The sequence below is a fragment of the Notamacropus eugenii genome, chromosome 1 (assembly GCF_028372415.1).
Source record: "Notamacropus eugenii isolate mMacEug1 chromosome 1, mMacEug1.pri_v2, whole genome shotgun sequence".
Taxonomy (NCBI): domain Eukaryota; kingdom Metazoa; phylum Chordata; class Mammalia; order Diprotodontia; family Macropodidae; genus Notamacropus; species Notamacropus eugenii.
The window spans coordinates 214,984,489-214,995,935 of record NC_092872.1 but is presented as its reverse complement, the minus strand read 5'-3'; positions in this window follow the sequence as shown (position 1 = coordinate 214,995,935).

Sequence of the window (11,447 nt, the reverse complement as noted above, 5' to 3'; positions counted from 1 at the left end):
AGGTGTGAAATAGACGTGGGTCTGGTGTGTCTGTTAGCTGGTGCATCCTGCCCACATTCTATGCACACTATGCACAAAATATGCAGAGATCATACTGGGAAAAGGGAAAGGCACCAGCAGCTGAGAAGATCTGGAAAAGGGGTGTCTTGGGTGAGGCTTGCAGGAAGAGGAATTCTAAGTGGTGCAGGTAAGGCAGGACAGTATTCCAGAAATGGCGACAGTTTGTGAGAGGCTACAAGAAAGGGAAATGAGTAATGTGGAATAAAGCTGGAAAGGTATGTTTGATCCAGTTTGAAATGCATTTTAAATATCAAATAGAGGAGTCTCTATTTGATCCTAGAGATAAAAGGAAGCCATTGGTGTTTACTGAATACAGTACTGACTTGGACCTGTGCTTTAGAAAAGTCATAGAGCCTGAGCTCCAGGTTTTTCACCATCTGGTTGGTTTCCTCTCAATTCCTTCCTGAAGGCTAAGATGTAGTGTCTAATCCAGCCTCTTCTGCTCACTACCAGTGTGACCTTGGTCCAGTCACAGTCTTCCTTGGCCTCAGATTCCTCCTCTTAAAATGGACTAGAGGGCTGATGAGTTCTCTTTCAGAGACATAGCTATCATCCTGAGATCCTGCTTGTAGTCTCCTGCCTTGAGCATACCCTTCAAGGTTATTCTGAAGGGACTTGATAAGTCAGCCCTACCGGAGGTCAGAACACCAAGATTGCCCTGAAATCTAGGCTACTAAGAATGTGGGTCCCAGGGAAAGAAACTAGATCCCTAGGCACGGTCCTATGGCTGCCTTCTTAGAAGTTCCAAAGCATGTCACCCAACATTTCCACAGTCCTGTGGACAAAGTACCATGTCATCATCACTGTCTTGTTCATCACATTGTGTAAAATGTCTAGCAGATAACTTGGTATCATTAATAATGGGGATTCATGTGGTAATTTGAGGTCCAGGTGGAAGAAATTATTTGCCTAGAATCACTTAAGTGAATCTGGAGGTACTCTGTGCTGAGACTAGACCCCATATCCTCAGTCTCAGCCAGCTATTCAGACATGGAGCCACATTGTCTCTCCCCAATCAGTCTATCAATAAAAAAAAGTTAAATTCAAAATGGTGACCCTGCTTCCTTGAGTTTCTCAGCTGTCTCAATTACTATTGTTAGAGCAGGTTACTCTTACACAGTGTCCAAAATGGATTTGGTGCCTTACAAAGTACTATAGGGGGCCATAAAACCCAAAGGACCCTGAATAAAATCAGAAACAGTAAATAAGGAATGACTGGCTCATTGCAACTCTTAGCTGTTGGATAAAAATAAGATGTGTGCTCTGCATTGTTACTGAGGCAGTTCTGAAAAGAAAACAAAAATGCTCCCCTGTTTTTTTTTCCCCTCTTTTGCTGTTTGTTTCCAGAAGTCTATGTATAGAGGGAGAGATGATGGGTGGGTGGAATTCTGGGGCAGTAGGCTTCAGTGACCTAGGACTGGGGGACATGTCACCAGTTATACCTTTATACTTGGCAGGGAGGATATGGGAAAGGAGATGCAGAAGTCAGGTCAAGTGAACAAGTCAGGCTTTGTGGATATTAGAGAAAGACAAAAACGGGTCCCTGTATTTAAGAAGCTTGTGGTCTAATGAAGTAACTCTGCATCCATCCAAAACACTTGTCCCTTAAAAAGAAAAGAGGTAAAATATGAAAATTTTAAGAACATAAATATTATGGCAACTATTCTGCATAAGGGCAACCAGGTGGCACAGTGGATAGAATGCCAGGCTTGGAGTCAAGAAGACATTTCTTCCTGAGTTCAAACCTGGGCTCAGACACTTACTAGCTGTGTGACCTTGGGCAAGTCACTTAACCCTGTCTGCCTCAGTCTTCTCATCTGTAAAATAAGCTGGAGAAGGAAATAGCAAACTACTCCAGTATCTTTACATTTATATATATAAAGGAATCACAAAGAGTTAGACATGACTATACAAAATGTTCTGCATTAAGCTTAGGTGGAAAGAAAAGATCAAATTACAAAACTATTAAAATCACCTACTATCCATCAAACTTCAGTATTTAATGAAACAAAAGACTGGCTTAAATTTTGATTGGATAATACACAAACATCCTCTTTTTTTCCCCCTCTATTAATGCTTGGTGAACATTCCTGTCTCACTGCTCCATGTTTTTCCCATGCTCCTTCACCAGACCTCCCAATTCAATTTCATTTCAATTCAACAAACATTAAGCCCTTACTATGTTCAAGTACTGAGTGAGATATTGGGGACAGAAAGATGAATACAACACAAACCCAGCTTTCAAGGTGTTTACAATCTAATAGAAAGAAATGGACATACCCAAGCAGGTATGATACAAGTGTGGTAAGTATAAAGAAGAGGTCCTGGGAAAGCATTATGAGAAATTGAAAGGAGAGAGAGAGAGAGAGAGACAGAGAGGAAGGGAGGGAGAGAGAGGAGAGAAAGAGAGAGAGAGGGAAACAGCAGGAATATCAGTGGTTATGTGGAGGAGCTGGTACATCTAGATGGCATTGAGCCTTGAAGGAAGATGGAGGTGGTAAAAGGGCAGTTTGGAAATCATGTTCAATGCCACAATTTTAGCCCAATAAGTATGCCAGACTATGGTGCTTTCCAGCCCTAGGTCATTTTAACTGAGTCCATGTTTGACTTCTATCACTCATTAAGAAGTGAAACTGTATTAAGGCCCCTTGACTTCCACAGGTAACTCAAGCCCCCAAGAGCATAGCTTGGGGGGTGGGGGGTGCACAGTTTCTTATTGAGTCAGACAGACTCTGGAGAAGAAATCTGATATTTAGATCTGTGCTCATTAGTCTCAAAGTGGCTGCTGTTCTGCCCCCTGCCCCCAACTCCCCACTGTTGACAAGAAGCACTAACTGCAGGTGATTTAGGGCAGAGCAGCTGATGAGCACATTGGTCCATACCATGAACCCCAGGATGGCATCAGGTACCCAATACTGGTACATGAATCTGGCCTTATTTTATTTTCATCCAATACTGTGCTCTATATTTTCTGTGGCTATATCAAATTCCAAGGAAAGGGTTTTTTGTTTTGGGAGGGGGAAGGGAGCTGCAGGGAGAGGAAGATGCTGGGAGTCCGGAAATACCTATCCCCAGAATTTAAAAATGCACTTAAAAAAGAGTGAATGTTGGGGCAGCTAGGTGTTGCAGTGGATAGAACACCCATCCAAGAGCCAGGAGGACCAGAGTTCAAATCTAGACTCAGATGCTTACTAGGGGTATGACCCTGAGCAAGTCACTTAACCCTGATTGCCTCCCCCCGAAAACAAATAAAAAGAGTGAATATTACAGTGGACAGGCATGTGACAAATATAGCATGGTGCAGTAGAAAGTATGGAGTTTGAAGTCAAAGGACCTGAATTCAAATCTTCAAATTGTGCTTCTGTTACTACTTACCACTTGTCACTTTGGGCAGGTCATCCAAATTCTCTGGTCTTCAGATTTGTCATTTGTAAAGTGTGTGTGTGTGTGTGTGTGTGTGTGTGTGTGTGTGTGTGTGTGTGTGTGTGTGTGTGTGAATTCTATCTTCTTTGTGGTTTCTCCCTGCTCTAAATTTAAGGTCAGCCTCTATACACAGGCCCCTTTGACAGCCATGATACTTCCCACTTCATTTAATGGAGTGTATACTTGTTGCAGGTGAAGGTTAGGGTGGGGGGCATGGAGGGGAGACTCCATATGTGATTCCTACCTCATCTATAGATTCCCACTTCAGGACTATGCCTGAAGAAACTGCCTCCTTTCTCCTTCTCCCTCCTTCTAGGTTATGAGTCAAGTTAAGACTACAGATGGTGGGTTTTGTTCCCTATTTACTTGCAGGGAAGACTTCTAGAAGAAATTAGGTTTAACTGTAAACTCCTAGGTCCCTCTGCTGGAGGAAAACCTCAGGAGTACCAAATAATATTATGAATTAATGCTAATAAGAGGTTTTATGGGGACAGAGCACTTTGCCTACTTTACCTCATTTGATTCTCCCCACAACCTTGTGAGATAATTATTATCCCCATTTTACAGGTGAGAAAAGTGAGGCTCAGAGAAATGAAATGATTTTTCCTAAGGTCACACAGCTAGTAAGTAACAGATCCAGAAATAGCGTCCAGGTTTTCTGGTGAGGCTAATGCCTCTCTAGTAGTGTACCTACTTGGAGACAGGAACAAATAAGTCTAGATGCAGCTTTTGGCACTTGTTAGCCGGGTAGCTATGAACAAGTCACTTCATCTCTGAGCCTCTGTAAAATGGGGACAATCCTTTTTTTTTCTACCTTACCAGGTTGTTGTGAGCAAAAGGTGTTGAATAAATGGCTATTGTTTATTATTCTACTGGCACTCTCCACTCTGGTTTTTTGTTTTTGTTTTTTCCATCACACCATGTTCCCTTCTCTGATTTCTCAGAGGTTTTCTGAGAAGGAGGGGGAAGAATATGGGAGGGAACCTGTGGTTCAACCATTTCTGTAACAGCCTTATGAGGTCATGCCATCAAATGAGATCATATTTGGAGGTGGTAGAGACTTCAGCTGACCTTTGAGCCCTGTTCAGGCAGGGCCAGGAGCTTCTGAGACAGACCTGAAAAATAGATGTAAGGGAGATGCACGGAGCTGGAGACTGGGAGGCTATGAGAAGTTATGTAGAGTTTAGCACTATATCTGGCACACAGTAGGCACTTAATAAATGCTTGTTCCCTTTCCTTTTCCCCTCATAGAGGTTCCAAGGCAGATCTGAAGTTCAACGTCCAGCACTTAGGGTTCCCTGGCTTGGCTGCAAAACAGCATCATCATAGCTAACATTTATATAATATTTACTACTTGCCAGACTGTAATGACAAGTCAAATAGGATCTTCTGCTGTTTTTGGCTTACTAAAAGTGCCTCTGATTGAATAATGTGATTAAGGAGGATCTTACCCACTCATTGAAGGCCCTGCCCATTGTGGGAAGCTTGATTAGAGGAACTGTTTTGTAGGAGGGTCCCAAGTACCTTTTGTTTTTTCTGTTGAGGCACTGGGTCAGAGGGTTATGACCTCTGGGTCTAAAAACTGTATAAATACTCTGAGGGTAAGGTTTTACTTTGGGGCTTACTGACTGGAAGCCTGTAAGGGTGCCTCCCCACCCCCCAAAACCAAGAAGTTGTATGTATGTAATGGTCAGACATTCTGGAAGCATGTCTGTTGACTTTTGATTTCTCTGTATTTTCTCTGAAATTTTGATTTTCTCTGATACCTGTGCTTGATTAATGTGGTAGTTAACCCCTTGAAAGTTGCTTTCCTTTTATGAATGCAGATCTAAGAACCTATTGTACTAGGCCCCCCTGGGTATGTTGGGGTGCTTACTGATACACAGACACTGTACTAAACACTTTGCAAACACAACAACCCTGGGAGGTAGGTACTATTATTATCCCCATTTTGCAGGAGAAAGAAACTGAGTAAAATCAAGGTTCAGTGACTTGCCCAGAGTCACACAGCTAATAAGTTTCTGAGGTCAGATTTGAACTGAGGTCTTCCTGACTCCAGGCTCAGTGCTCTCTCCATTGGACCCCCTAAGTTTCCATCCAGTCACACTAATCCTTGAGTCTATGAATCTAAGGCTCAAACCTGGCTCTGGGGAGTAAACTCACTTCTTTGTCACTAATATTTTCCTTCCCATCTTTCCCTCCCCAAACAGCAGTAGAAGGAAGAGGTCCCCAGATGATACAGAAGTTTGCTTAGGAGAGTGTGAAATGCAATGGTAGAGGGCAAACCAACACATGTCAGGACACATGCTTGTTTTTCCTCCAAGATGGCTGTATAAAGGAAAAAAGCGTGACCTGCTATCCAGAGTTTTCCTGCCCAGTGAATAGTTCCAATGTCCTGAACACCAGTTGCCGGGAGTTTTTTGTCTTTATCTCCTCTCCCGGTGAAACCTTGAGTACAGAATCACTCTCCTTTGAGCCCAAATCTTTGTCCCCTCTGTTCACCATCCTTTATCAAAAAGAGAAAACCAAGGAGGTCCTTATCAATGTGACCAAGAAAGAGTGGGACTGAGAATGCTCCATTTCAATCACGAAAATGCTATTAAAAAACTTTAAAAAGTGAAAACCAAGCCCAAGGCAGCAGGGAGCCAGAGAAACCTGCTTGGACCTAGACATCAGGAATCCCAAATCTGCTACACACACACACACACACACACACACACACACACACACACACATATTGAGCCGGTCAAATAGCATAGATCCAGTGATGTCATATTTCTGCTAGGTAACTGGGAGTTGCAGTACATAGAGCTCTGAGCCTAAAATCCAGAAGACGTGTGCTCAAATCCAGTCACTTACTAGCTGAGTGACCCTGGGCAAATCACTTAACCTCTTTCTGTCTCAGTTTTCTCAACTACAAGAAGGGGAAAATCTTAGCCCTTACCTCCCAGGGCTAAAGTGAGGACTGTGAAGTGCTTTGAGTAGGAGCTTAATAAATACCTGTTTCCTCCTCTCCTTTCACAAAATACTCCCAATCCTCATTTCCATGTCTTTACTTTCATTGTTTTTTACATTAGGAAAGCACTTTCCCTGCCAAAATCCCCTTCACCTAAAATATCCTTTCAAAGTGAAATTTAAATGCCACCTACTTCTGGACTTCCTCCCTTGCCATATTCCCTCGGTCAGAAAAGACCTCTCTTAGGTCATTTACGTAGGGAGAGAGAGTAAGCAGGGTTGTTTGACCACACCGGTTTGCGTCCTTCCCACTACAATTAGCTCATTACCTGGATAGATCGCAAGTACAAATGCTCTTTCTTTGTGCTAGGAAATTGTAACAAAAGGATCTCTCTGTCTTTCTCTTTTTTTTAAGCTCCAAGCCCCCAGCCCAAGACAGTGTTCTAACAGAACACCTCTAGTTGAATGTATCTCTCCTCTCCCGGGATGCTCAATTTCCTCCTCCCAACAGCATTTCCAATAAGTACACCCAGCTAATGCTGTTTATAAAGACAAAGTAAATGTTTAAACCAAAGAAAGGTAAACACTTTCCCGGAGACCAGAGGAAAGGTTTCAGGCTTTTACAGGGAGCCTGGGGGGAGAAAGGAGATTTCAGCCTGGAGGTATCAGCTCCTCACATCTTCTCTGGAATACTCCCAAGGTCTGATTTTCCAGTCTGGCCTAGAAGCTCCTGGCCCTGCTGGAACAGACATAGAAGTCAGCTGTCCTAGCTCCTTCCTCCGGCTTCAGGCTGAGACACTGCTGTTCTCTTTCAGAGCCTGAGGATTTGCAGACGCCTCCCCAGTCCTCCCTCAGGGCCTTGACCAGAGAGGAGAATAGACAACTCCCTGGCAGGAGGTGAGAGGGCAGGGCTGTGCTGGCACTCTAGTGTCCTTTAATCTTTAGTTTCTCCTTTTCAGCGACTCTTCCTGGTACACCAAGGGCTGGCTATGAGAATCCAGCAATTTCCCAAATCTACTTCTTTTCAGATGATGCCATAAAACAGTGGCAATGGCAATTTGCCCAATAATCAACAAACAGTTCTGGGATCCAGGGTTTTCAGTTTGTTTTTTTTAAACTCTAAAATCTCTCCTGCTGATAAGATCAGAAGATGGGTAGAGACCCAGGCAATTTATACTTTGGGGGCAAATCCATTGCCTTTGATGGATGCTAAGCTTCTTTCCTGGTCTTTTCATATACAAACTAGGTATTCAAAGCTTCACACCCTCTATTGTTCACCTTTTGCTTTCCATCTTGACCTTAATTGGGATTTTCTTAACAAAGATACGAGGGAGTAGTTTGCCATTTCTTTCTCCAGGTTATTTTACAAATGAGGAAACTGAGGCAAGCAGGATGAAGTGATTCCTCAAGGGTCACACAACAGAAGTGTCTGAGGCCAGATTTGAACTCAGAAGATGAATGTTCTGGACTTCACTTAGCTGCCAGCAGCCTCTAGCTACAGTGGAAAGGATTGGAAAGGCTCTCAGTACCTCCTTAAGGATTCAAAACTTGGAGTGGGTTCAGTTGTAGGCTACAACTGAGATATTGCTAGGTAGCTGGAGGCTGTTAGGTGACTAGTATAGTATAGGACTTGGAATCCCAAAGACCAGAGGTCTAGTCCTCCCTCAGATGATCAGTAGTGGAGGAAAGACTATGCAAATAGTCGCTGCCTTCATGGAATTTACAATCTAATAAGTGAGGTATCATGCAAACAATACTGTACAACAAAGATCTATACCAGATGAGATGGAGGTAATTTCATAGAGAAGGCACTCAGAGGAGTCAGGTTACTTCAAGCTCTAAATCTAGCATCTGTCTTTGCAGAGCTAACTATGGGTATGAAATGTGGATGAGGCAGCTAGGTGGTGTAGTGGGTAGAGCACATACCCACCTCCCCCCAAGTCTGGAGGACCTGAGTTCAAATTCAGCCTCAGACACTTATTAGTTGTGTGACCCTGGGCAAGTCACTTAATCCCAACTGCCTCTCCCTCTCAAAAAAGAAACATTGTATCTAGTTAGATACACGTGTTCCAAATAGCACCTATCCTTACCCTTGAGAGTTTTGTAATGCTCCAATTCGATGATTATGTAATATAAACTATATTCTAGTTCTCTCGGCTAGTAGCCCTATCTCTCTATCAGACTGTAAACTCCGTAAGAATAGGAACCCTATCTTATCTAAACTCTATCTCCCTCAGTATCTAACACAGTGTTCTGTATACCCTATGCATTTTAATTAAATGAGCAAGCAATAAGCATTTATCAAGTTCCTAATGTTTGACAAACATTGCATCAGGTACTGAGGATATAAAGTCTAAAAATCATACGGTTCCTGCTCCCCATAAACTTACATTCTATGGGGAGGTATCAGGCATTCAATCAATAGACATTTATTAAGGAGCCAGAGAAGAAAATGGCAAACCACTCCAGTATCTTTGCCAAGAAAAACCCAAATGGGATCATGAAGAGTCGAACACGACTGAACAACACACAGTGCCTGGCACATAGTAAGCACTATATAAATCCATGCTATGGTTGTCACTATACATCAGGCATCGTGCTAAAAGCTAAGGGATACAAAGGCGAAAGACGATCCCTGCCCTCAAGGAACTCCCAGCCTGGTGAATGAGCAAACACGCAACCCACTGTGTGTAAACCAGTTACACACAGGATTGACTGGTTATTTTGGTAGCAGCTGGGAGAATCAGGAAAGATTTTATGTAAAAGGTGATGTTTTTGCTGAGTCTTCAAGGAAACAAGAGATTGTAAGGGATGAAAGTGAGAACATTTCTTGAATGGGTAGATGGATGTATACATGGATAAAATAAAAAAAATAGTTATGTTAAAATTCTGGACCTCCAAGCAAAATTTTGTCTACTTACCTTCCGCCACTCCTTCAGGAGTAGGTTGGGAAGTGGTGAACACCTATGCAAAAAGTAATTACCTTTGAATGAATCCTCTAGTTGCCAGAAGCTGGTTTGGTAACTCTCCCCAATTAATAAACTCCTCGAAGGCAGGAACCATATTTTCTTCTTGATTTTATATGCCTGGCATTGTGCAATACATGGATGAGCACTTAATAATTACTTATTGAATGAATGAATGAACCTTAGGGATACCAAAACCTAGAGAATATGTATGTGTTCCAGGGGCATCCAAGGAGTTCAATCTAGAGTAGGGCTTATTAGACTTTTTTGGGGGTCATGGATCCCTTTTGCATTCTGGTGAAGCCTATGGACCCTTCTCAAAATGATGTTTTAAAATGAAATCAAAAGAAATTATATTTGCGAAGTGTTAACAAGTGCTTGTTCCCTTCTCCCCATTAAACATATAAAATAAAATGCATAGTTTTACAAGGGAAATTCATTATATTACAAAAAATATAATTATATTGCTAATTAATTATATTATAAAATTGTAAATATATTACATCAAAATATTGTTAAAAAACAAGTTCATACATGCAAGCTTAAGACCCTTTAGAGTTCTCAGTTCGATTCATCGAGCGTTTCTGAAGTGCTTATGATATGAAAGGCACTGTGTTGGGCCCTGGGAGCTTCTGTGTTGGGGTTGAGAACTGGCTCTCACTGGCCTCCGGTTCTACTTATTTCAGCATTGAACTAAGGGCAAGCTGCATCCCTTCTCTCTGCCTTAGTGCCCCCAGTAGAGATAGCAGTACTAATCTATCTCACAAAGGGGTGCTGAAAAGATCAATTAGTGTTAGTAAAGTGCTTTGAAAATGTAACATGCTAAATATTAATAGGTCTCTCTTACTGTCGGGAAATGTGCAACATGCAACTTGAACTTTGGTCAGGGCAAGACTGTAGGTGGAGAGAGCAATTCTGAGCATTTGAATTGCTAAATCCTGTGTCGATTTTGAATTTAGTGCTGATTAAAGAGAAATTAAGCCTATAAGGCACCTAGGTGACTGCATAGTTTTACTGGAGGGAAACTGCTGAGGGGAGTATTGAAAAAAAAATAAACATCACTTCTCTAATAGACAAAAATCCTGGATGCCTAGCATACAAACACATGCCCCCAGTGTGGCACTACTCTGTATAACCTATGTAGCTATGGAAGACAGCCCTTGGTGAAAACCTGTCAGTTAACTGAATTCCTGAAGTGTTTAAAAACAAAACAAAAAACCAGTCCACTTCTCTTTATCCATTCCTTATCCAAAGTTCTCCCTCCATAATCCTAACTGCGATCAGCAAGAGGAGAGACTCTTTGTTACCCCAATATACTCGGGAGGATCAGTCAGACATAAAGATGGGAGAGAATCGTATGGTAAGTAGAGGTTGGCTGTAAGTTTAGGGAGTCTGGGAAAGAGATCTAGACAGATAGGCTGGTCACGTTACTTTACTTCTTTGGGCCGATTTTGTCATCTGAAAAATGAAGAGATTGGATTAGATGATCTCTTAGAAAGAAAGACCTCCCCGTATACCAAAATATTCATGGCAGCACTTTTTATAAGAGCAAAGTCTCCATTGAGTGAGGAATGGGTGGAAAGAGCCATAACTCTGGAGTCAAAGGAAATGGGTTGAAATCTCATCTCTGATATTACCACTTCTGTGACTAGGCAAGGTGTTCACCCTCTGGGTTCACCTCTCAAAAGTAGGATCTTTTTTTGTTTTAGTATAATCAAGTTCCTCTGATTGAATAATGTGATTAAAGAAGATCTTCCCCACCCATTAATGGGCCTGGTAAGATTTGTAGGGAGGCCCACACCTTTTGTTAAAGAGGCACTGGTTCTCATTTTTGTGATGCCCTCTGGCTCTAAAAAAAAGAAAGTATAAATTACTCTGAGTTAAGACCTTATTTTGGGGCTTAGTTTTTGGAAGAAGCTTTGTGTGCCAGATGAAGCCACTACACAGATCCTGGCTTTGAAAACTTAGATGTTGGTGCTTCCCTTTCTGGTAAGAATCATATGTGTATGTAATGGTCAGGCAGTTGGATGCACGTCTATTGGT